At 42.7% G+C, this 24,924-nt stretch overlaps 1 protein-coding gene across 1 annotated transcript in view; it reads left to right on the top strand.

Moving 5' to 3' along the window:
• The window catches only part of UBR5 (ubiquitin protein ligase E3 component n-recognin 5), a 3,965,620-nt gene that overhangs the window by 3,377,916 nt on the left and 562,780 nt on the right, over nucleotides 1-24,924 (top strand). The gene's annotated exons all lie outside the window — the stretch shown is intronic.

Genomic DNA, 24,924 nt, shown 5'->3' with positions numbered 1-24,924 from the left:
CTTCAAGGACCACATTCTTCCAGGACAATTAATGATAAAGATGGACAACACCACTGTTATGTGGTACATAAATAAGCAGGGAGGTACACATTCGTACCCCCCCTGCAGACTAGCCATGGCATTGTGGAACACAGCCCTGAGCTATCAAGTACATCTACAAGCTCAATTCCTGCCAGGAAAACTAAATACATTGGCAGAAGAACTAAACAGAAACCTCATGGACCCACACGAGTGGAAACTGGAACCAAGGATTTTTCAACATGCTGACAAGCAAATGGGGGAGCCCAGATATAGACCTGTTTGCCTCCCCCCAAAACTATCAGTTGGACAAATTCTGTGCAGGGACACCCCACAAACAAGCTTGGAAAGTGGATGCTCTGTCCTTCAGCTGGAAAAACCTATCAGTTTATGCCTTTCCTCCTCTGCCTCTGCCCTCCAAAGTACTACTAAAGATCAAACAATACAAACCAAGGACGGTTTTGATTGCACCAGACTGGCCACGCCAACACTGGTAACCCCCTCTTGCGCGCAGTGTGTCACTGTGGGCCCCATGGCACCTGCCTCAGACTTCTACTCTATTGTCTCAGCAGGACAACCAAATTCTGCACCCTCAACTTTAAACTCTGAATCTAGCAGCCTGGCTAATTACATAATTTCTCCTTTACCATCCCTCAGTAAACCAGTGATGGATATCATTTAAGGCAAGGAGGCCTAGTACCAGAAAGTCTTACAGTGAAAAATGGAAAGGATTCTGTGCCTGGAACCAGTCTCAAGAGATGAGCACAACAGTGCCCAATTTACCTCAGAATTTACAATACTTAACTGAGATGCTTCATAAGGGCCTGTCTTTCTCCTCCATCAAAATTCACGCCTCAGTCATCTCAGCTCATTATAACAGAACCACCCCTCTTCTCTCATCCACTGCTTAAGCAGTTCCTCAGAGGGGCCAAAAATCTACGACCACCCAGGAGAGCTCCAACTCCAGCCTGGGACCTCAACTTTGTATTGGAAAAGCTCACCCTTCCTCCTTTCGAGCCAGCTGTCACTACGGACTTAAAATTACTTTCTTGGAAAACAGGTTTCCTTTTAGCAATCACTTCAGCTAGAAGGGTATCTGAATTACAGGCCCTAATGGCAGTGGAGCCTTTCATTATCTTTGATGCGGACAGGGTGTCCCCCAGGATCAATCCCTCCTTCATGCCCAAGGTGGTATCCAGTGTGGCCCTTAATCAGTCCATACATTTGCCAACCTTCTTTCCTAATCCACAGAACAAGGGGGAACGGATTCTACACTCCTTAGTCGAGCACAGACAACTTAGATTCTACTTGGACAGAACTAAAATTCAAAGGAAATCTGATCAACTGTGGTGGCATTTGCTGTAGGGGCAGAGGGGAAGGCTATTTCAAAGCAAACCGTTTCCAAATGGATAGGCCATTGCATTCATTTCTGCTACAAGCACCATGGAAAACTTATCCCACAGGGGATCAGACCCCACTCTACCAGGGCTGCATCTACCTCTACAGCCTTTCTTAGAGGCATCCCTACCAGGGACATTCTAGAAGCTGCTACCTGGAGTTCTGTACATACTTTCACCAAGCATTACCATCTGCCAATTTTCTCTAAATCCAGAGCTGGCTTTGCCACTGCAGTCTTACAGGGCCTTTTAGCTGGTCCTAATTCTATTTAAATTCCTCCTCCCATCCTAGTGATGACTGCAACAGTGAAACACGAAGAACATAGTACAGTTGTATACACTTATCATAAATGTAGATGTTCGAGTGTATTCACTGTTGCAGTCCTGGTTACCCTCCCTCCAGCACCCCCTTTTTTTGGATATACCTCTACTTTCCTTTGCTATCTACAAAATCTTTTTGATGCATTTGCTTTTTTGTTGGAGGTATAACCTTGTATATTTATAGATTGAATTGCTTCCCCATTAAGGGGGCACCTGACATCTGGGGCAAGAAAAACTGATGTAATGGCGTCGGCTGCATGTTTTATATCCCTAACGTCATGTAAGAAGGGACAACAACTGACGCAGGTCCCAAGACTTTGTTAATCAGGCCGATTGAGGGCTACTGCAAGCAGATAACCCAAAAGTGATGGCTGCAACACTGATTACACTCTAACATCTACATTTATGGTAAGTGTACACAGCTGTACTTTTTGTTCCCAGAGTGGTATCCCTTACCTGTGTGCTAGTTTGTTGATATATTTACTCTTATTAGCGCAGGTCCGTGTTTGAGTTAGGACCTATTCTAATAGTGTTTTTTCACTAGAATAGTACTATTATTGATAGCTGTGTGCAGTGTTTTTTAGTATTCTTATTAGCTAGTAATTAGCCTGTTGTTGAAATTCTGCAATTTTTGGTAGCTTTTCTTCTTGACTTAACTTCTTCTCTTTACAGCTAGGTCCATTTAAGTTAGAGGACCTAGTCCTCTATTAACCTTTTTCTGGTGGTGTTTCCTCAGCAGGGCTAGGCCCATTTAAGTTAGAGGACCTAGTCCTCTGTTTTTGCTCATCTTTTGTGTGGTTCTTGAGCAGGGCTAGGCCCGTTTGTTAGTGGGACCTAGTTCTTGGTTGTGTTTCCTTGTGTACAGTGACTCTTGCAGGGCTAGGCCCGTTTAAGTTAGAGGACCTTGTCTTCTCTTTCTGCTTTCACTAGTGTTTCTGTTGGAGTAAACATGTCTAAGGATCATAAACCTTAGGGTTTTAAAAGGTATTGCAAATGCTTCCAAAAAATGTCAATAACTGATGCTCACCGTAATTGTGTTTACTGTCTCTGTGCCATACATCTTCAGGAAACATGTTCTTTCTGTCACTCTTTCAGTTCTCGAGTTCTCCAGGAAAGGAAGAACAAACTGATCCTGAAAGGTCTCCTTAAGCCTTCCTTTGAGGAGGATTTAGCCAGCTCATCATCCTCACTTTCTAGATCTCCTTCTAAAAAAGAGAAGTTCATGTCGGCCAAGCGACATTCTTCCACACCGACTGTTTTATCTGGACCTCCTCAGAAAATCTCAAAATTGGACAAACCTTATATCTCTTCAGCTCCACTGTCCTCGAAGCAGGTCAAGGTTATCGATATCAACACTCTAGTGTCGGCCCCAAATTTTACAGCGCCAACTACTGAACATTTACCTTTGAGCAGGTCTAGAGAATTATTGCCAGTCTCCCCAACTCTCAGGTCTCCCATTTTGCAGAGATCTAGGTCACCTACCTTATCTTCCAGATCCTCCAAGAGTCTATCTAAAGAGGATGTAGCGAGAGTAGTGCTTAGACTCTTGAAGTCTTCGGCGTTACCTAAATTGTTCTTGGCTCCGACCCAATCATTTCCAGAGCCATCTAAGACCATACTCCCTGTTGCTGTTCCTCCTCCGAGCCATGTTGGTTCTTTGGAGCCAGAGCTATTGGTGCCACTTATTGTGGAACCCTCAGTTCCAGCACCTCTTGTGTCTGTCTGGGAGCCGAATTCCACGCTAACACCTTCGGCGCCATCCTTGGTGTCTAGGAGCCGAAGCTCACCATTCGGCCCCGAAAGGGACGCTTAGACCCGAACTTCTTCAATTCCGAGCCTACCTCTCGGTGCGTCGGCTAGGCTGAGCTCAGATCCTACATCCGTCTCAGAGCTGGCCGCTTTGGAGCCGAGGGCTACTTCCGTTTCCTCGGAACTGGGACTCTCCTCTGAGCCAGAGAGATCTGCATTCCAGATGATGAGGAGCGTGCTGTCTAGGTCTTCAGCTCTGCACATGGGTACTGATGCTGTTCCCCCTCTAGCTCCGACCTCTGTCTCAGCACCATCTCTCTTTCTTGGCAGCAGAGACCCGCAGCCTCAGGAGCCCCCATTGGGTGGCCCCAGTCTTCTGAGACCTCCCCAGAGTAACCTTCTGAGGAGCCCCCTCAGAAGAGAACTTGCAAGAGGAAGCATGTGGACTCTCCTGATGAGTCCATCACCTCTGGCACTGACCTCGAGAAAGGTCTTCTAGGTCGTCTTCTGATATCTCCTTTGTAGATATCTTAGGGATCCTGCAACAGAGAGGCGGCTGGCCCACTGTCACCCCTTCTGATGAGGAGTCAGTGTACCGAAAGGTTTTTGGGTCTTAACCTTTAGCCTCTTGGGTGTCTCCACTTTTTGATGAGCTCTTGGACTTAGTCGAAAGGTGTGGGAAACTCCTGATGCTGTGGAACCAGTCCCCAGAAGGCCCAACAAATTTCTTTCAGCCCCCAAAGATAAAGATTTTTTGACCAAAGGTGTGCCTGTAGGTGCCATGGTGGTGAAGGCAGCCACAACGAAGGAACTAGCAGAGACTTCATCTGACCATCCACCTAACAAGGAGTCCCGAACGATGGATAGATACGGGAAGTGCGTCTTCTCTTCAATGGCATTTACACTGGGATCGCCAAATTACATCACCCATTTTACTAGGCTTCAAAGAGATCTAAAGGAGAGCTAGGAGATGCTCTCCAAGGTACATTAGCTGGAGGAGTCCTTGAGAAGGTTACTGCTCAGTTGTCCACCTTAAATTCCATTGTTAACTCCTTCATGAGGCTGATATCCTTTGCAGCAGATCTAGCGAATAGGGCAGCGGGTTCAGGAGTTTTCCCTTAGGAGACCGTCCTGGATGCGTTTATGTAACTTTGCGGAGCCCTTCAAATCTACTTTTACCAACACCCCCTTTGACGGTTCCTCTTTGTTTGGACCAAAGGTAAAAGATACACTCACCAGGTGCAGGAAGGAAAAACTCTATCTGCCGTGGGAGTACGATTTACCGTCCCTTCTAGACCATACCGTAAGGGTCAGAGAGGCGGGAAAATGTGGTTCAAGAAATCCCAGAGATTTTTCCCGAATGCACAGGGTGATTCCTCCTTCAGCGGCAGAGGAGGAGGAAGTAATGGTAGATATCGCCCTAGAGGCAGGGGGGTCCTGCAAAACCAGGGTGTCCACGATTCTTTTCGTGGACGCCCCTATCAGCGCTCCTGAAGTGGGGCCCGACTGTACTTCTCTGGAGCCAGTCGGGGGTCGCTTATCTTTGTATCCAGAAGCCTGGCATGACATCACCCAAGACAAGTGGGTACAAAGAATAATTACCAGAGGATACTCCATACCCTTCTCTTTTCTACCCCGTAACACCAAGAAAGTCTCAGATCCTCCACCCACTCACAGGGATCAAGTAACCATAGAAGTTCAAAAGTTGCTTCAAAAGAGAGTCATCCAAACCGTCCCCGCAGACCAGATAGGGTTCGGAACTTACTCCAGATTCTTTTTAGTGCCTAAATAAACAGGGGACTGGAGACGCATTTTGGACCTTAGCAAATTAAACGAATCAGTGAAGAAGGACAAGTTCCAAATGGTAACACTGCAGTATATACTCCCTCTGTTAGGGAAAGACAATTGGGTGTGCTCCATAGACCTCCAAGATGCGTACTACCACATAAAAATGGACAGCATCGAGGAGTCATTTACGCTTCTGGCTGGGAGCCAGTCATTACCAATTTCATGCTCTGCCCTTTGGTCTCGCCACAGCCCCCAGGGTGTTCACCAAATGCATGGTAGTAGTGACAGCTCACTTGAGACGTCTTGGATTCCAAGTGTTTCCGTACCTGGACGACTGGCTGCTGACCACCACCACAACCAGGCACCTACTTCTACAAGCCAGGGATTCAACCATCCAACTCTGCACTCAGCTAGGGATGACAATAAACTGGGAAAAGTCTGCCTTGTCGCTCTCTCAATATGTGACTTTTATAGGTGCAGAAATAGACACAGTCACCATGATAGCTCGTCTTTCTGCAGACAGAATACAAAATCTGATACAACAGATATATATAGTCTACTTCCTCAACAAAGAGTCAAAGCCAAGACAGTGCTGAAACTTTTAGGAAACATGGCCTCTACCATAACTCTGGTTCCACTAGCCAGACTACATATGAGAATCCTTTATTGGCTACTCTTTTCCCAGTGATTCCTTCAACAACTACCTCTGTCTCATCATATTCGGATAACAGAATCTTGCAAAAAGGACCTTCATTGGTGGATTCAGCCCGACAAACTAACGATAGGAACACCTTTCATTCCTCACCAACCCGTTGCTACTGTGACCATGGATGCCTCCCAGATAAGGGGGGGGGGGCATTATCTAGGCAGGACTGTCCAGGGCACATGGCAGAATCACAAGGCTTACTTGCATATCAATGTCCTAGAGATGAGAGCGGTGCAAGCATTTCACAACTTTCTTCCTCTAGGAACGATAGCAATCCAATCAGACAATGTCAGTGGTATGGTATATAAACAGACAAGGAGGAACCATATCGTACCCACTATGTCATGTTTGGCAGTGGGTGATATCTTCCCAACACTTTCTAGTTGCAACGCATATCCCGGGGACAACCATTGTGATAGCCGACAAGCTCAGTAGGGCAGTCTTGATGCCTCACGAGTGGTCTCTGAATCTGAAAGTCGCGGAACAGATTTTCCGGAAATGGGGCCTGCCTTGCTGCGAGCTGTTTGCCAGTCCACTCACTGCCAAATCCAGCAGCTAGTTCTCCCTTATCCCCCCTCCCCCCCAGGGAGACACCGAGAGATGCACTTGTTCACAATTGGCCCCCGGGACTTCATTATGCATTCCTACCCTTTCCGCTGATATCAAAGGTGATCCAGAAAGCAAAGACCTTGGGAGCAGAATGATTCTTATCACTCCTTACTGGCCTCGTCAGGTTTGGTTTCCCTTTCTCGGGCCTCACCTTCTGGACTATCCATGGACTCTGGACCCAGTACCAGACCGTCTGACACAAGTCAGGCACCTTCCACCCCTGCCCTCCATACCCTCAACTGGACAGCGTGGCTGCTCCACTTCCATCCCTAGTCAGGCTTCATGATTTCTCACCTGCAGTTACTCATATCCTCACGTCTTCCCACAAGCCTTCTACCAGAAAATTGTACGCTAGCAAATTTATTTATTTTATTAATTTGCAGTTGGTTTACCAGGATAGTCCATTGGGCCAAAAGAACCCGTTTTCAATGGAGTCCTGGGGAGAAAAGCTCCAAAAACAATTAGCAAGTTTACAATAAGGTATTTAGTTTCAATTATACAATTCCTATGGACTTGGAAATACAGTAGACTTGTGTACAAACATATACAAATATTACAATCTTGTATCGCTGAAAACAATTTACAGTATAGAAACAGAGAGGCTTTTACAACTTAGGGTGGGTTACACTGGAGATATCTTTCATACATTCAGGATGAGTAGCTTAATACAATCAAGAGAAAGGTATATGAGCTGACATAGAACCTTTCAATATAGAAACAGAGAACCTTTTCCATCATAGGGTATATTTACACTAAGGTACCTTTAAGTATTCAGAAAAAGCTAATACAAGCAAGAGCAAGATTTATGAGTTTAGGAGAGTAAGTAGAAATTCTCATTATGAATAGGGGAGGAGAAGTGAAAATTCTCAGTGTGAGTAGATTATGTTGGGTGGGAGCAGGAGCATTCCCACTGGGAAATTAGGTGTGAGTGAAGGGATTTTTTGAATGAGAAGTGATTTGTGATGGTACGAATGGATGGGGGTAAGGAGTTCCAGAGACGAGCAAGACTGTAGGATAAGAGATTTTTTCCAGGGGGACGAATTGGTTTATACAGTTCAATTAAGTTTTGGTTGTTAGATCTTAGAATTCTATTAGGGAGGTGCATTTTGAAGGTAGAGGAAAGGGATGGGTAGAGGGAGGGATTGAAGATGAGTTTGTGTGCAAGAGTCAGTTGGACGTAGGTGAGGTGATTGTGTAGTTCTAACCATTTTAGTTTGTGGAGAGCTGAACAGTGGTGTGAGGAGGACTTATGGGAGGTAGCAAACTTGACTATTTTGTTATAGCAAGAGGAGAGTTGTGTTTTGAGAGAAGATTGTAGGTTAGTTAGAAGTGGGGCTCCATAGAGGAGGGATGGGATGAGAAATGTGGTAGATAGGGTGAGTTTGGTGGAGGGTGTAAGATAACAATTCTGTCTGTAGAGCATGCCGAGTTTTTGGTGGGTTTTTTTTATATTTAGTTGAAGATAGGAATTGAATTTAAGCTGACTATCAATTTGGACCCCAAGTAATTTGGCCTCAGATACCAGTTCTAAGGGTGTATTGTTGTGACTAGTAATAGTGAAATTACTTGGAGTGAAAAAGGTAGCTTTAGAGGGGGTGAATTACCATTACGTTGGTTTTGGAGACATTGAGTACAAGGTGATTTGTTTTCATCCATTGTTCAGTGGTTGAGAATGCATCCTGAGTAAGCTTTAGCAGTGTGGGGATGGAGGTAGCAGAGCAGATTTTAGTTGAATCATCTGCGTACTGGATAATTTTAGTTGAAGGAATAGAGTTATGGAAATCGTTTATGAATATATTGAAAAGCAGGGGACCCAGTATAGATCCTTGGGGAACACTGGTTGGGGTGTTGAAAGGGGAAGTGGCTTTTTTCCATCTCACTGCCTGATATCTATTGGATAAGTAGCTAGTGAACCAGTTTAGAGAAGAAGGGTGACAAGTTAAGCTTGGAGAGTTTAGTTAGTAATACATTGTGGGAGAGAGTATCAAATGCTTTAGAGAGGTCTAGTAGGAGGGTAGAGACAATGTGTCCCGTGTCCCAGGCTTTGTTCACACTTCCAGGAAGGAGAGTAGGGCGGTCATAGTACTGTGTCTTGGTCTGAAACCATGTTGTGTTGGAGTTAGTAGGTTATTTTCTAAGAGGTATGGTAGGAGTTGTAGGTGAATACACTTTTCTAAAAGTTTAGAGATAGGAGATAGAATAGCGATGGAACGGAAAATGGAAGAGATTTTCTATCTGGGCAAAAGAAAAAAACGTAGATCCTTAACACAGCCTCCATTCCCTTGGTGTTAGAATTCCTAACCATTGCCAGACTACATATGAGAACTTTTCCTCCATATTTGTCATACATGTGAAAGAGTAGTACTACTAGCAGCGATTGTTTAATTGGGGCTATTATCTTCAATTAGACTACTCTCGGATGTAGCGCAACCCCGTTCGCACTAGATTACATGTGTTTTCATAGTAATCTGAAGTGCTTACACTTACATCCGAGGTCCGGCGCCCTTGGAATGAAATTTAGGGCCTTGCTTAGTGTATCTTGACTGAAATTATCTGTGAAAAGGATACTGTTGGATATATATATAGCCATTTCCCTGCTTCATGAATATAGATTCCCTGTTAACTGAAGTGAACTGCTCTGGGACTTAGCAGGGTTAAGATTAACTCTAGTTTTGAGTTAAATTGGAATATCACCTTCCTTATTGAATCCTATTTCATAGGCTGTGCTTGCTAGTTGAGTAGCGAACTTGGAATACATTTTGGGAGAGCGAATTAACTCTGTTAGCTGTTATTTGTACTGTGGTGGTGGTTGTTATTCTAAACAAGTTTACTTTAGTGTGCCTCCATGTTATGAGTAACTGGGTTACAACAGGGGGTTGCAAGTATTTGAATGCTTGGTTAACTTTCACCTGTGTTAAAAATGACATAACTGGCTATTTAATGTTTTTTTTAGATTCTGTACTGCCTAGTTGTGCAAAACAAATGTGTACTGTGCATCTCCTTTATTTTTGTATCGCTGTGTTTAGCATATAATACGAGCCTACAGCTCACAGACAGAGCTACAGTAGTATTCCTGTGTACAATGTTGTTAATTCAGTATGTGAATGTGTTTAAGGTGCCTTTAATCTCAGAAATATATCTCTGCTGCATCTTAACTGTATATGCGTAAGACTGAAAATACTACTGTCTTTCACTATAAATCTGTTTTCTTCTCTCTAACCTACCTAGATTAACTGCCTAGCCTGCATTAAGACCTGAGAACCTTCCTGCCTGGTCTATAAGGACCCCTTCAGATAATCCCACCTGGCTCATCTAAATCCCTAAAGAAACCTGTCAGCCATTACTCTAACTCCCTCCTTCAAAAGGATTCAGGAAAAGTATGCGTGACCCCTTGACCAAACTGTGAAGCTGAATTTGTATTAAAACGCAAAATAAACTAGTGTCTGTATTAGTCACACTCCTGAGCCAGGCACCCAGCAGCCATGCCCAGCTCTATTCCATAGGAATATAGTCCTCTCTCCATTGCACCTATTACTTGACCCATCTTTTCTAGCTTTCTCTATTTCATTAGCTTAACTGAAATTTTACCTTTTGTCCACTTGGTGGCATACTACACTGGGCTTGTGTTGTATCCCATATCCTTTCACTCTCGTATCAAATTCTAGTCTACAATTTAGTTTCTTAGCTGTAACTGCAGGGGCGGCTCGTGGTATAGGACTGCAGCCCTCTCACCTAGAAACAAATAGAAAACAAACCGTGGAACAAACATTAAGAAAACAAAGTTTAACAATTATACAGCTGAACTGTCATACCCCACTCTCTTGGAACTTCCAAGGGCGTCTCAGGAGTCTGCTGCTTACTGATTGTCACTGGAATTTCTCTTTTACTTGTTCTAACTCGCTCCGTTCGCCCTGCAGGCTCACTCCGCTCCACTACCCTACCCCCAAGTCTCACTCACCCCCAGTGCTCCTACACTTATTCTAGCTGTAAGTCCTCTCCCACTTGTCTAATCCAATCCACTCACATCTCTTCACTGTCCCCTCCCCTCCCATCCACCAATACTTTCTCACCCCCTCCCCTTCCCTAACCTTAAAGCATTGTATACACTTCTATACACCTCCCTCCTACATCCAACTACTTCCTCACCACCTAATCCCCAACTATTAATTTATATCTAAACCTTACCATGCCCTTTCACACCCTTCTCCTCCCTTCCCTCAGCATACTACTACTAATAACACTATACCATGCCACCTACAAATTACCCACTTCTTTCCTATCCCCTCATCACTCCACCATCTCCCCTAACACTAATCATCACTCTACCACAACTCACTTTCACTCAATATCCCCCTCTCTTGTTAATCCAAACCCACTTCTCTTCTTCAAACTAAATCTCCTATCCTCCTCAATGAAACATCATATTCCCAAAGCATTATTGTACCTCCCACAAAACTCCAGGAGTAAATCTAAACTCCTACTCTCATTCCCCTTTGACTACCCATGCCTAGCAGGAGACATACACCCCAACCCAGGACCAACTAGCAGCAGCAATCCAACTCCCCCCATTACCACCCATGTTACCAACCCTGAATACCTCAAGCTCCTGACCATAAATACCCAAAGTCTAAGAAACAAAATAGCCCACTTTCACGCTTGGCTATACCATACCCAACCTGACATAGTAGCCCTCTCTGAGACATGGGTAAAACCCAATATTTTGGACTCTGAAATCATATCCTCAGGGTTTCAAGCTGTTAGACATGACCACCTAAAACAGAACGGTGGAGGAGTAGCCTTAATCTACTCTAGCCTACTCTCCATTACTCCCTACCAAAATCCTATTTCTCAGTTCAACAGTGCTGAACTAGTCATAGGAAACCTCAGACTAAATAACCATAAAAGTATTTGTGTTATAGCCCTCTATATCCCCCCTGGAAACAATACTAATACACTTGAGGAAATCCTTCTTTGGGCCTCATGTAATGTCAGCCTTGAGACATACATCCAAGGAGATGTAAACATTGACTGAAGCAAGATCACTGGTTAATAATCCCACCATTTCAATCAATCTATGTAATTTCACTCAACTGACAAATGCTATTACCAGACCCAATAAAAATAACCCCCCCAAGCTCCATACTGGACTGGATCCTTGTCTCCCACCCAAATAAGATCTCCCACACACTGGCTCCTTACCAGAATCCATTAGTGATCACTTGCCAGCCTTCATCCGTAGAGCAACCCACTCCTCTCCCCACCTACACCAATATATCCATACTTGGAATCTCACAAACGTTAACCCCACAGCTTTCTCCAATTCCCTCAAACTGATAAATTGGAATAAATTAAAAACTCTTCCTCTAGACGATGCCGTTGAATTCTTCAACTCAACCTTCTTGGATACCCTTAACTCCCAAGCCCCTCCAAGAATAAAACGTATAAAAACCAGTTCCGCCCCCTGGCTTACTAAAGATACCAAAATACTCATGCAACAATGGGATAGAACCTGGAAATTCTACCATCGTCATAAGCATCCTGACACCCTTCTTAAATATAAACAACTACGCAACCTAGCTAAAAAACATATTACACAGGATAAAAAATTATCCTATATCAAACTCCAGACCATTATTCCACATACCCCAAACAATTCTGGAAAACCATCAACTCCCTTCTTAATCCAGGCACCAAAAACAACTCTTGCCCTGACACTAGCAAACATGACACAGAAATAGCTGCACTGTTCAGTTCATTCTTTACTAACTCGATAGCAGAACTCACCAAAACCTTCCCTAACAACAACTCCTCTTCCCATCTCAAATCCTCTCCCCAATCTTCCATCCTAAACACTCCTCCTACTTTTCATCTCAAACCCATCCCCACATCATACATAAAAAACTTCTCTCTAAACTTAAGGCTTGCTCCAATGCCCCTGACAGCATCGCCTCTATCTTTCTAAAACTAGCAGCAGACAGAATTGCCATTCTCATTAGTACACTCAATAGATCCATACAGGAATCATATGTCCCTAAGCTATGGCATTTCACCTTTATCCTACCCCTCCACAAAGGAGGCAAAAACAATAACTACTCCAACTTCCAACCCATAGCAATTCTATCTCCTATCTCAAAAATTCTTCAGAAATATATCCACCTCCAGCTAATGCCATTCCTTACAAATAACCAACTCCTCACTCCAACACAACATGGGTTCTGTCCTGGCCATAGCACAGTAACAGCTCTTCGTTCATTTCTAGACATAGTAAACCATGCCCGTGACTCCAGCATTCTAGTATCCACAGTCCTCCTTGACCTCTCCAAAGCTTTTGATATTATCTCCCATACCCACCTTCTTACCCACCTTTCTAAATTTAACCTTTCACAGAACACCATTACCTGATTTAGCAGCTACCTCTCTGATAGATCGCAGGCTGTGAAATGGAAAACTGGTACCTCTGCCTTCCTTCCAACCCCAACTGGGGTACCCCAGGGATCCATACTCTGCCCTATGCTCTTTAATATTTTCATTAATGACTTCCACACATCAATTCCCAACACCAGAATAGTACAATATGCAGATGACTCAACACTAGTCTGCTCTGCCTCCAACCTCCGTGAGCTTCAAACTAAAACTCAGTCTGCTTTCTCAACTACTGAGAAATGGATGCTTCAAAATCATCTCTCCCTAAATGCCAATAAATCTAAAATTCTACTATTCTCCCCATCAAAATCTATTCCTCTTGACAAAACCTCCTTTAAAATTACCAGCCATGCTAACTCCACTATAGAAATTGTTCCTTTTGCCAAACTTCTTGGGGTTACTATTGACGAGCAACTAAAATTTGATACCCATATTCAACTAAATATTAAGACAACACATCAGAAACTTGACATTCTGTGTAGAAACTCACACTTCCTCTCCCCCTCAACTAAATAGACCCTTGCCTCAACCTACTTATTACCCTCTCTGATGTATGGTGCTCCCTTACTAACCAGTCTATCTTCCTCCAACTCTTCTAAACTGGAAACCTGCTACAATAAAATCTCAAAGTTTTCAACTTCATCCAAATACTCTACTCACCACTGTATACCTCTCCACCAGCTGCAGTGGCTAGAACTTCCCAATTACCTGGACTACCTCCAACTCTGTACAGCCCACAAGCTTATTTTCAAACCTAATATATGTCCAGCACTTGCTAACATCTTACCTTCATACACCCCTCACAGACCCCTAAGATCTGCCCACCAAAACCTAATCTCAGTGTATAAACCAAATCATCCCACTGGGCAGCTACTTCTATACTTTACCTTAGCCAAAAAATGGAAAACTCTCCCTCCATCTCTACGAATCTCTGAAAACCTTGAACACTTCAAAACCTAACTCCACTCCTACCTCTCCCATAGTTGGAAGTGCACCTGCTCTCTACCTACCTAACTTCCTTAACTCATGATCACTTTTATCACATTCAAAGTCCCATTCTTTCCTTACTTACCAGGGATCTATCCCTCGATAACTACTTTCAGATCACTATCTGACATTTCTAACCAATGAACAAATTCTACTCTACACAATCACATACAAAGTGCCATTTTTTCCTTACTTTACCAGGGATCTATCCTTCAGTAACTACTTTCAGATCATTATCTGACATTTCTAACCAATGAACAAATTCTACTCTATACTACTGTTCTCAACCTACAAACATATAAATATGTATTATATATTGTATATATGTTGCAGTTTAACTGTTCTTAGTTTGCTATTTAATACTTACAAGTTGTTACTGCACCTTTTTGCTGCTGTGTATTGTATTTTGTTAACTATATATTGTATTTTGTTAACTTTGAATTATCTAGCTTTTCTCTGTATTTTGTTAACTTTGAATTATCTAGCTTTTCTCTGTACTATGTAGTCTGAATTATGTTGTTTATACTTTGTACTATGGAGCTTTTCCCCTGGGCCTCCACTGAAAATGGACTCTTTGAGCCCAGTGGACCTCCCCAGTCACCAAACTGGAAATAAATAAATAACCAAACTTTTTCATCAGGGATCAGCTGCTGCTACAATCAAAGTTCAGTTGGCAGTAATCTCCAGTTTTCATTTGGGACAAGATGAGCCTAACCATATGGCTCACAGATTGTGTAAATCTTTCCTAAAAGGCACCACCTTGCTAAGACCTCCTTTTTAGGAACCTGTATCTCCTTGGGATTTAAATTTCATTCTGTCCAAACTTCCCGCCTTTTGAACCCGCACATTCTTGTGAATTGTAGTTCCTTTCATGGAAGACCATTTTTCTACTAGCTCTCACATCCGCCAGAAGAGTGTTTGAGTTACAAGCACTGTCAGTCAAACCTCCCTACTTGATTTTTCATAGAGACAGAGTTTCCCTTCGTATAAATCTGTCCTTCATCCCCAAAGTTTGCTTTCAGTCTAATTTGAATCAATCTATCGAGCTGCCAGTCTTCTTTCCTAATCATTCAAACAGTGCAAAATACAAGTTTCATCAACTTGATGTTCACAGCAGTTAAGGTTCTACCCACATAGGACCAAGGAGCTTAGAAGATCAGACACATTGTTTGTATCTTTTTCTGAGACAAGAAAAGGCATGCCAGTCTCTAAGATAACTTTATCAAGTTGGATTTCAAACTGTATTTCATTTATTTACTCTTCCAATGGCAAGGATCTTCCATTCAAAATTAAGGCTCATTCTAGTAGATCAGTATCCACATCTACTGCTTTTCAAGCCAGAGTCCCAATTGACAATATATGTGCAGCAGCAACTTGGGCTACCCCTCATACCTTTATTACTCATTACATATTGGATTTGGCATCAAGGGATAGAGCCTCCTTTGGTTCCATGGTTCTTAGGAGTATATTCCTGTGAGGCACCCGAGACAAAGGTGCTAGGGACGCTGTCCCAGATGTAAGAATGAAGACGATTTAGGACTACAGAACATAAAGAAGTTATGTACTCACCATAATGTTCCATGTTTGTAGTCCATCTTGCCCTTCATTCTTAAGAACCCACCGTCCTGCCCCGTCCATGTATCCTTGGAGGATCTGGAGACAAGATAGTATCTGTCTTCTGTAAGGTGGAGACCTTTCATCTTTGTTGTTCCTTGTGGAAATGTTTTCTATCACTTTTTTAGACAGCAGCAAACAAGATCTGGGGATTCTTACTAGTGCACTGTGGGATACCTACCTTGCCACAAGCCAACTGAGAGACTTCGAGCTTTGTAATCGGCCAAGTCAGAGCTGAGGATCGGCTCCGACACCATATGCAAGAATGAAGAGAGAGATGGACTACAAACATGGAACGTTATGGTGAGTACATAACTTCTTTTTTTGCAGTGCCCTTTGTACATTACCAGGAATTAATATTTTGTATGTGTAGCAAAACCCTTCACAAAGGCTGATTTAGCACAAGCATACTAGTTGATAAAGATGAACAAATCATCAGTGTATATTTTTTTTTTTATTTTTTAAATGTATTTATCAAATTATCATGTTTTGAACTGCAACATGAGTTCACATGGATTAATGGAAAAGATAACTAACCATAATAGCAGTTTGTGTTATTGTCATGCACTATACATATGTTTTCTTTTAACAGTTTTCAGTCACTCCAACACTACATAAATTTCTTATTTCCTGCTTTCTCTTAAACCTTACTCTTCCTTCTGAACATTATACTGCATGTATTGTTCCCACAGATTCCATTTATTTTTATGAAATTTACTCCTCCCCTTTTAACAATCCTACCTGTAGATCTGATGATGTTACCTTCATTTGCTCTTCAACCTGTGGGTTCAGATCCAAGGATTGGACCCAACTTGGCCGCATACCAAAGTTCCAGGCTCTGACATCTGAGCTCTTCGGCCTACCCATAATGTTCTGTCTTCCATGCCCTTCAGATCACCCTCAAAGTGCTCTTTCCATCTGTTCAACACACACACTTCGCTTGTGAGTATGTTTCCCTCATTATCCTTCATCACCCTTACGTGCTGCACATCTTTCCTAGCTCAGTCCCTCTGTCTAGCCAATCGGTACAGGTCCTTTTCTCCCTCCTTAGTGTCCATCCTTTCATACAACTCTCCACATGCCTTATCCTTAGCCTTTGCCACCTCTCTCTTTGCCATGCACCTCATCTCCTTATACTCCTATCTACTTTCTTCATCTCTCTGACAATCCCACTTCTTCGCCAACCTCTTTCTCTGTATACTCTCCTGTACTTCCTCATTCCACCACCAGGTCTCCTTGTCCTCCTTCCTCTGTCCAGATGTCACACCAAACACCTTTCTAGCAGTCTCCCTTACTAGCTCTGCTGTAGTTACCCAGCTGTTAGTAACTCTTCACTGCCACCCAGTGCCCATCTTAACTCTTCTCTAAACTCCACCTCACAATCGGCCTTTTTCAGTTTCCACCATTTGATCCTTGGTGCTGCCGTCACACTCCTCCTCCTCTTCTTGATAGCTATCATGCAATATTTTATATGCCCTATTCTCTTTTAACAAGCATCTGCAGTTCTAGACTTGACTAAAAACTCAGGTGGAGCTGTTTTTCACTTCACACTCTATCCTTTAATGTTTACTTGTACTCCATCAGTTCTTGACAGGAAGACGATCTGTAACTTGCAATCCTTGCCCATGGTTACTCTCATTCCACTGTATTATCTTTCCCCTTCCAAGTTATTTTTTTGCAATGTTTTGATTTGTATTTTATAATATTTTAATTTAAGCCTCTCTTGGATTTTGTTTTTTTGATACTTTTGTTAAGCTGTATTTCTAAGAGGTAAGAGTAATATTTTTTGCCAGTATGAATTTATAAATTTTAACATATCAATTGTCTGTAGACATTTCTAAGTGTCTGTGGGAATTAGGCAGTCTGTATTACAGTACTATTTTTTTTTTGGGGGGGGGGGGGGTTCTGGTAAGTTGTTGTTATTTCTACTGGTTCAGTCTTGTGTAACCCCTTTTTTTTAATATCTTGTTCACGCTTTGTTGCACTTTAATAAATGTTTATGCATCGCTCCTACAGTTTAGTCTGTTACTTGGGGGGGGGGGGGTGCAAAGACAAACCTTTTTCAGAGTGACCACAGCTGGGTATATGAAATGTATAATGTGTCACACCATGCAGAAATTAAGAAATTCCTGCCCCCTTCAAAAAAAAAAAAGTAAACTAAAGTGAAGCACTGTGTAAACAAGTGTATTACTTTACTGTAAATTGTCAAAAGGAAAGGTGATAGAGGCATCATGACAGAAATTAATAAGAAAGCAGTGTTGCCAACAGAGAGTGCAGCATGCTTTGCACTGTGATATGTTTTTTTTCAACTTTGTTTTGATTAAAACAAAAACAGAGTAGGCACAGATTTCATTTGCAAGTTGTTGCACAAGTGTGGTGGTGCCTGTCTTCCTTAACTATCAATTCAGTCTATGAAACACTTGAATTTATGATCAAAAACAGCAAGTGGTACTTTGAAGTTGTGTAAAAATCAATTTAAAGCTCCATTTCCATTTTACTGAATAGCTGAATTTTTTTAACAAACGTGCCAAAAGGTTCATACCTCCCTGTCAGCATCCTGTTACGTCTCAAAAAACAAGCAAGTGCCCAAATTCACCAATACTTCAAAATTAGCACTTAGGAAGCAGTCCAACTCCAATAAACACTTTTATTTAGCTTCACAAAGTAAAAAATCCACATAAACGTTTCACATATAAGTGCGTTTTCGTCCTCTCCTGACTTCATCCTGATGAAGTCAGGAGAGGACGAAAACGCATTTATATGTGAAACGTTTATGTGGATTTTTTACTTCATGAAGCTGAGTAAGTAGTGTTTATTGGAGTTGGACTGCTTCCTAAGTGCTCATCCTGTTTACGTCTCTTGCACACAGCACTCATTTACATGCTTACAGTGAAGTAAGTTGAAGACAGCTCTTTAGATTACACTGAAGAAAATAGAACAAAGCCACAAACTTATCTTTTTGTTTCTCTTATGGGGGATGCAGACCTGCACAGGTGGGGGACAAGAGGAAACCTAAAAGCAAATAATGAAAAGAGTGGAGAACATTTGCTCCCCAGTAGTAGATGTTTGAAAGGCAATGAGCTTAGAAGCATGGAGCCTGAGTGAAGGATGTGCTAGATTAGTAAATGGTTAAAATGCAAATAGAACAGAGAAAATTATGCAAAGCAAAGAAATCTGTTTATAGTTTATCTGTAATGATATTTACAATTAAATATATTTGGCAGAGTAAGAAAAGCCAAAAAACAGTTTTGGCAGTCTTTGAAGTTGCACTTTTCCCCACCATTGTGCAGCCGTGGAGCTTGGTACATGTAAGCTGAAAGTGCAAATAGGCTTGCTCTCTTGCAAAAAAAAAATAAAGACTGACTTGAGATTGCTGAAAGTGTTTTTTTCTTCTTATTTAACTGCATTTAATGCAAATGCCTTTAGTAAGTGTACGTGAATCCAGTAAATATGTAATACTTAAATGTATATGACAGTGCTGTAAAACAGCATGTCTTGGAACACACTATACTTTTCAGTGACCCTTTTAAAGACCATGAGGAGGATGCTTTTGTCTCATGAGATTCATCATAAATAAGCAAGCAGAAATGCCTAACAGGGGTGTGTGTATGTTAATGTGTAATTAATGCCTGCCCAGGGGTATTATGAGGCCTGATGCCACAGGCCCTGGAGGGCATTATTGTGCTTAGAGAATGGGCTGTCTGTAAAAAAATTTTTACTTATTTATATTTTTTATTACTATATTGTTTTTTTTATATATATTTTTGATGTAAAATAATTCCTCCACCTAATGTTTCATAGTTGTTGTAGTAGATGTAAATGGTGTTAGAAGTATTTTACATGCAAAATGTCATTTTTAAAAATATATATATATCTAGGTATTTGCTTTATTTTTTGGTCACTTACTGCTAAAATGGTTTATTGCCAGTCATTGGGGATTGACGTCATTAAATAATGACATACATTTGACTTTCAGACTATTTCCTTCAGAAAATTCATGTTAACACAAATCCTGTTATTTAACTTATTTTTATTTTTTTTTAGTACGACATTTAAAATCTGTTCCTATTTTTGAGCCTTTATTCCCACTTTATTTCAGGCTTTATCCAGATTTCTTGAGCTAAAAGGTCGAGAGTATGCAAACCTCTTATCTGCTGCTGCCAGTGCTCCATTGATGTCACGACCACTCCCTCTGTCACGCAGACACCCCCCACCCACATGCAGACCTGCACTTCAGAAAATGCTTGCTAATGCAAGTCCTATTATTGAAGCAACTTTGTGATTTTTTTTTTTTTTTTTTTTAACAAGAATTTGTTCCTGTTTTTGAGCCTTTGTCTTCTCCTGCCGCTCTTTATTTTAGAGTTTATTCATTTAACTGAATTTAAGAAGTGAGAGGTACGGAAACCTCCTGAATGCTACTGTTGCCAGTATTGGATCACTGTTGCTCTTCACGCACTCTCTCACTCTCACGCACAGACAGAAATACACACACACCCCCACACACACACACGTGCGCGCACACTTTTTTTGTTGTATTTTTAAACAGCAAAAGCGCTGCTTAGCGAGTGTTAAATAACTGTTTGATCGATCTCACTTTCACTCGCATGCACTCATACACTTACACACAAACATAAACACACACACACTTACATTTTACATTCACTAAACAGCAGAAGCGCTGCTTAGCGAGTGTAAAATAATGGCAGGCATTACTGTTTCTTTTCTGTCTGAGCTCCATGGCATCTTGATGTGCTGTCATGAAGCGTCGGACTTGTTTTCAGCGGGCATCACTTGTACATTAACACCTTGCTGGAGAATGTTCGTCCCTCAGTCAGAATGCAATGTATGGATCGCCCATTTTCTAAAAGTGTTTAATAAAGTCAGGACTGGGTTTAGTCATCTGGTACCCTGGGCAAAAGGTCTCCACTGCACCGCCCACAACACCATCCTGTGCCCCCAGCCTGGTCTACCTACACCATCCAGATTACTGGAAAATCACCCCTGCTAGAGGGGCACCCTAGGTGGCCGCCTAGTTGGCTTATGCCTAAAGATGGCTATGAATAAAGTAGTTTACAAGTGAAGTTTTGTAGTATGCCTCAGTTTCACACCATGTTTGTAATGTCAGCTGCTTTCTTTAATTTCACCAGGGGTGTGGCCAAGATTATCAAATTTGTACTTGCATCTCCCACACTGCAGCACTTCCTTAAGTCACACCTCATCACCATATGCCATTTAATTCCTTGTGACATTTTTTGAACATTTGGATATTGAAACTGTACCAATGTCATGTTTTTAAGTGTAAAGTTGAACAGTTGCAGCTTAAATTTGAGTTCCAATTTACAGTTTACAATATTTATTTGATCATTTCAAATGCTTGAAAATGTCACTTTCAGCTGCCAATAAATAGTTTCATAGTTTAGTACTAGGCTATCTGCCCTGGGGCATTTGCAAGCCTAGCCCTAGAGATGTGGCTTTCGCCACCCCATGTAGTGGTACTAAGGTGTAGAGAATAAATTTAGAATACTGTGCCTTTGTCTAGTAGTGACTCATTGAAGACCCCCTTACTTATTAAAATTAGTTTACTGTGCCTCTGTCAAGTAGCGACACAGGGGTGACCCCCGGGGTAAATCTACGATCTCCCATCCACTCGTCACGATTTCTCTTGAAGAGAGTCAGTGAGGGGCTCTGCCTAACATGGACTGGGATTTTGTTCCAGAGTATGGGAAGCCTCTGAGTTATGAATCTGTCCCTCCAGCATGTTCTATTCATGTTTGTACTGAGGTTTAAATCTTTGGCTCTCATGGTTCTTATGGATTTTGATTTTTTGAGGTGGAGCATGTCCATCAATTCCTCGTTGGACATGGCCTTGTACGTCAGGCATAGATCACCTCTGAGCAGGTGGTATGCTACTGAATAGAGCTGGAGTTACTTTAGCCTGGCAGCATATGACATATGTTGGAGACCCTTGATCCTCTTGGTGAGGTACTTCTGGGTTCTCTCCAGCTGTTGTAAGTGCCGGGTGAGGTACATACCAAATGGGGCATTGTACTCGATCATGGGCCTGATAAGGGAGGAGTACAGGGGCACGATGACCTCCTTTGATCTGGATGTGAACCCCTTCATGATAAGGTGGGCAAGGTAGAAAGTCTTTCTAACCACTTTGGCAACGTGGGTGTCAAATGAGAGGTCACTATCAACTTGGGTCCCCAGGTCTCTGATTACTTTTTCGGTACTCAGTGGGTTACTGTGTATGTGATAATTTGTGGGTACTTTGTTTTTCCCAAAGGGGATGACTATACATTTCTTGGCATTCAGTTTAAGGCCATGATTCCGGCACCAGTTGTCTGATTCGGTGAGGCCTTTCTGTAGGATGTATGTGTCAGCTGGTGTATCGACTATGGCGCCTAGTTTGCAGTCATCTGTGAACTTTGATAGCCACAACCCTCCCATGTTTGCTTTCACATCTGAGAAGTACATGCCGAACAAGAGGGGTCCCAGGACAGAGCCCTGTGGGACACCACTTGTGACTGGCTTTGAGTCTGACATGGCTCCCGCAATCTTGACTTTATGGGTTCTGTTCTTTAGCCAGTTTGCAACCCATCTTGTGACATATGGATTTACATTTAAGCTGTTTAGCTTATCTATGATCCCCGAGTGGGGTATTGTGTCGAAGGCTTTAGCCAAGTCCAGGTAGGCTGTATGGACTGCCTTGCCCTCGTCAATGGCTCTAGTGACTGTTTTGAAAAAGTCAACCAGGTTCAGAAGGCAGGATCTGCCCTTTACAAAGCCGAACTGGGTGGGATCAAGTGTCTGTAGGTCCCCAATGTCGTTGTTTATGAGTTCCATAATAATTCTTTCCATAGCTTTGCAAACCAGGCTGGTCAAGCTTATGGGGCGGTAGTTCCCAGTGTCTGTAGTGGAGCCTCCCTTGTGGACTGGGACCACTGTTGTACGCCAGTGTTCAGGTACATATCCTGTAGTAAGGCTAAGGTTAAATAACATTTTTATATGCGGGTTTAGCTCCTCTTGGAGTTCACGTATCACGCAGCCGGGGATACCATTAGGTCCCATAGATGCTGTGTTTTTTGCTTTGTTGAGGGCGGTTCTCACCTGGACATCAGAGATGACAGGGAGGTTACATTCAGCTGGGATGAGTATTTCTTCTTTTGGAGAGGTGAGGGAGGGGAGAAATTTGCACTGAACCTGTCTGCCAGAATGTTGGCAATATCTGTGGGTTCGGTAAATTTTTTGTCGTTGTGTACTAACTCTGAGCATATCTGAGGGTTTCCGCCCAGGTTTCTAACATAACTGAAGAATGCCTTGTGGTTATCTTTAGTGTCCTTGGCGATTTTTCTCTCAAAGTTTGCCTTGGATGTTTTTATGAGAGAACGTAGCTTTCATCTAGTGCTGATCAGAGATGCCTTCCCTTTATGGGATTTTGCTCTGTCTTGCAGTAGCTTCCTTCTTTTGTTATACAATTTGTTTATGGCTGGGGTCCACCAGACAGGACGCTTTCCTTTGGTGGAGAGGGTCTTGGTTTTATTTGGGATTGCACGATCCATGCATTCTTGGAGATGTCCGTAGAAAGCATTTGTGTAGGATTCAGCATTGTGGGATGTGGTTTCCATTGGCCTTGTGGGCTTAAATGATACCATCTCAGTTTTGAGAAGTGTAAAGTCGGCTTTTGAGAAGTTTCTCACTGTAGTCTTTTGTGCTGGGGGTGGAGGTGGTAAATGTATATCCAGGGTGATTAGTTTGTGGTCAGATCTCACCAGTGAGGGGAATACTTCCGGTGTGGATCATTTTGTCCCCATGTTTGTGATGATCAGGTCTAGTATATTATCCCCCCTTGTGGGAGAGGTGACTAGCTGTTCCATTGCATTTGAGTTTATGAATTCCAGGAACCTTTGGGCTAGGGTGTTAGGGCTAGAATAGTGCACCCAGTCTAGGGTAGTTGAAGTCTCCCAATATGATGGTATTTGGTGAGACATTCATATCTTCCAATGTCTTCAGGAAGGCTGAGTGGGGTTCTTGAGATTGGGAAGGGTGGTCTGTAACATGCAACCAGTTGTATAGCAGTTTTGCCTACGGTTAGCTGCACCTGGATGGTCTCCGATGCTTCATGAGTTGCCACTAACCTGGAGGTGTGGGTATCCTTGATGAATATGGACACTCCCCCTCCCTTTGTGGTTCGGCTCGGGTTTTGGATCCGAAAAGCATGATACAAGGTAAAGCCTGGTAGCGCTGGGGTGCTCTCAGGAGCCTTGAACCAGGTCTCGGTTACAGCGCAGACATCGATGTTCTCCTTACTGAGGAGTGCTTCGAGAGCCTGCATCTTGAGATTTAGACTTCTGGCATTGAGCAGCATTACCCTTAATTTTTTTCCATTTTTGTTTTCTAAGGAGGTGGGTTCGTCTTTTGAGCCTTGCCTAAAAAAGGCACTATGGGGGTGGCAAGAGCCTTAGCCAATATCCGGAAGCCCAGTGGTGACAGGTGCAAGCTGTCCCTTGCGAAGCAGCGTGGCTTGTCCAGCATGTCATCCCAAGCAGACAGACATTGGATCCCCCTAGAATGACACCAGTAATTGAGCCAATTATTAAAGCTGATCATCTTGTCTTTGTATTGTGGCATCATTCTTGGTGAGGGCATGATGCTGCTCAGGGTCAGGGTCACACCAGCCTGGGCTACATAATCAGAGAGCTCCTCTATGTCTCTCTTCATGTAGTCCAAGGAGGTACGTCTCAGGTCATTCACGCCGGCATGGACAATGACGGAGTCATATTTGTACGTGCCTTTGAGTGACCTGAGTGCGTGTGTTATATGGTGGATCCTAGCCCCCGATAGGCAGCTTACCGTTACCCTCTCCTTGCTCAGCCTGGTAAGTGGGACGTCAGTGTGTCTGACTATAGAGTCACCTATCACTAGTGTATCAGACACAGTGTTTGGCCTTAAGGGCTGTGATTTATTGACACACCGATTTATTGAAGTATGTGTTGCATGTGTTATGTTTTGAGGTGGTGGATTTTTGGGTGTCTTCTTTGGGAGCCTCTGTTGTTTTGGTAAGTTTTTTAATAGAGCCTCCGAGTATGTTTTTGTGTTATGTGCTTGATTTGCAGTTGGTGTAGGTCTATGTGTGACTGGGTTTGTTGTGTGTGTGGTTACCTTCTCCTCCTGTCTGGTCTTGCCAGTCCTGAGTTGAGAGAGTTCAGCCTCCAGTTTGGCTATATAGTTGAATCTCTCACATGTATTTGTGTTTGTTGGGAGGAGGAGAGGGTTGTCTGTGTACATGAGACAATTATAGCATTGTCTCAA

Source organism: Protopterus annectens, chromosome 3.part0, assembly GCF_019279795.1.
Source record: "Protopterus annectens isolate FY-2018-M chromosome 3.part0, PAN1.0, whole genome shotgun sequence".
In the NCBI taxonomy this organism is placed as follows: Eukaryota; Metazoa; Chordata; order Ceratodontiformes; family Protopteridae; genus Protopterus; species Protopterus annectens.
Note: the sequence above shows the minus strand (reverse complement) of the source record. Positions and strands in the feature narration are given on the sequence as shown.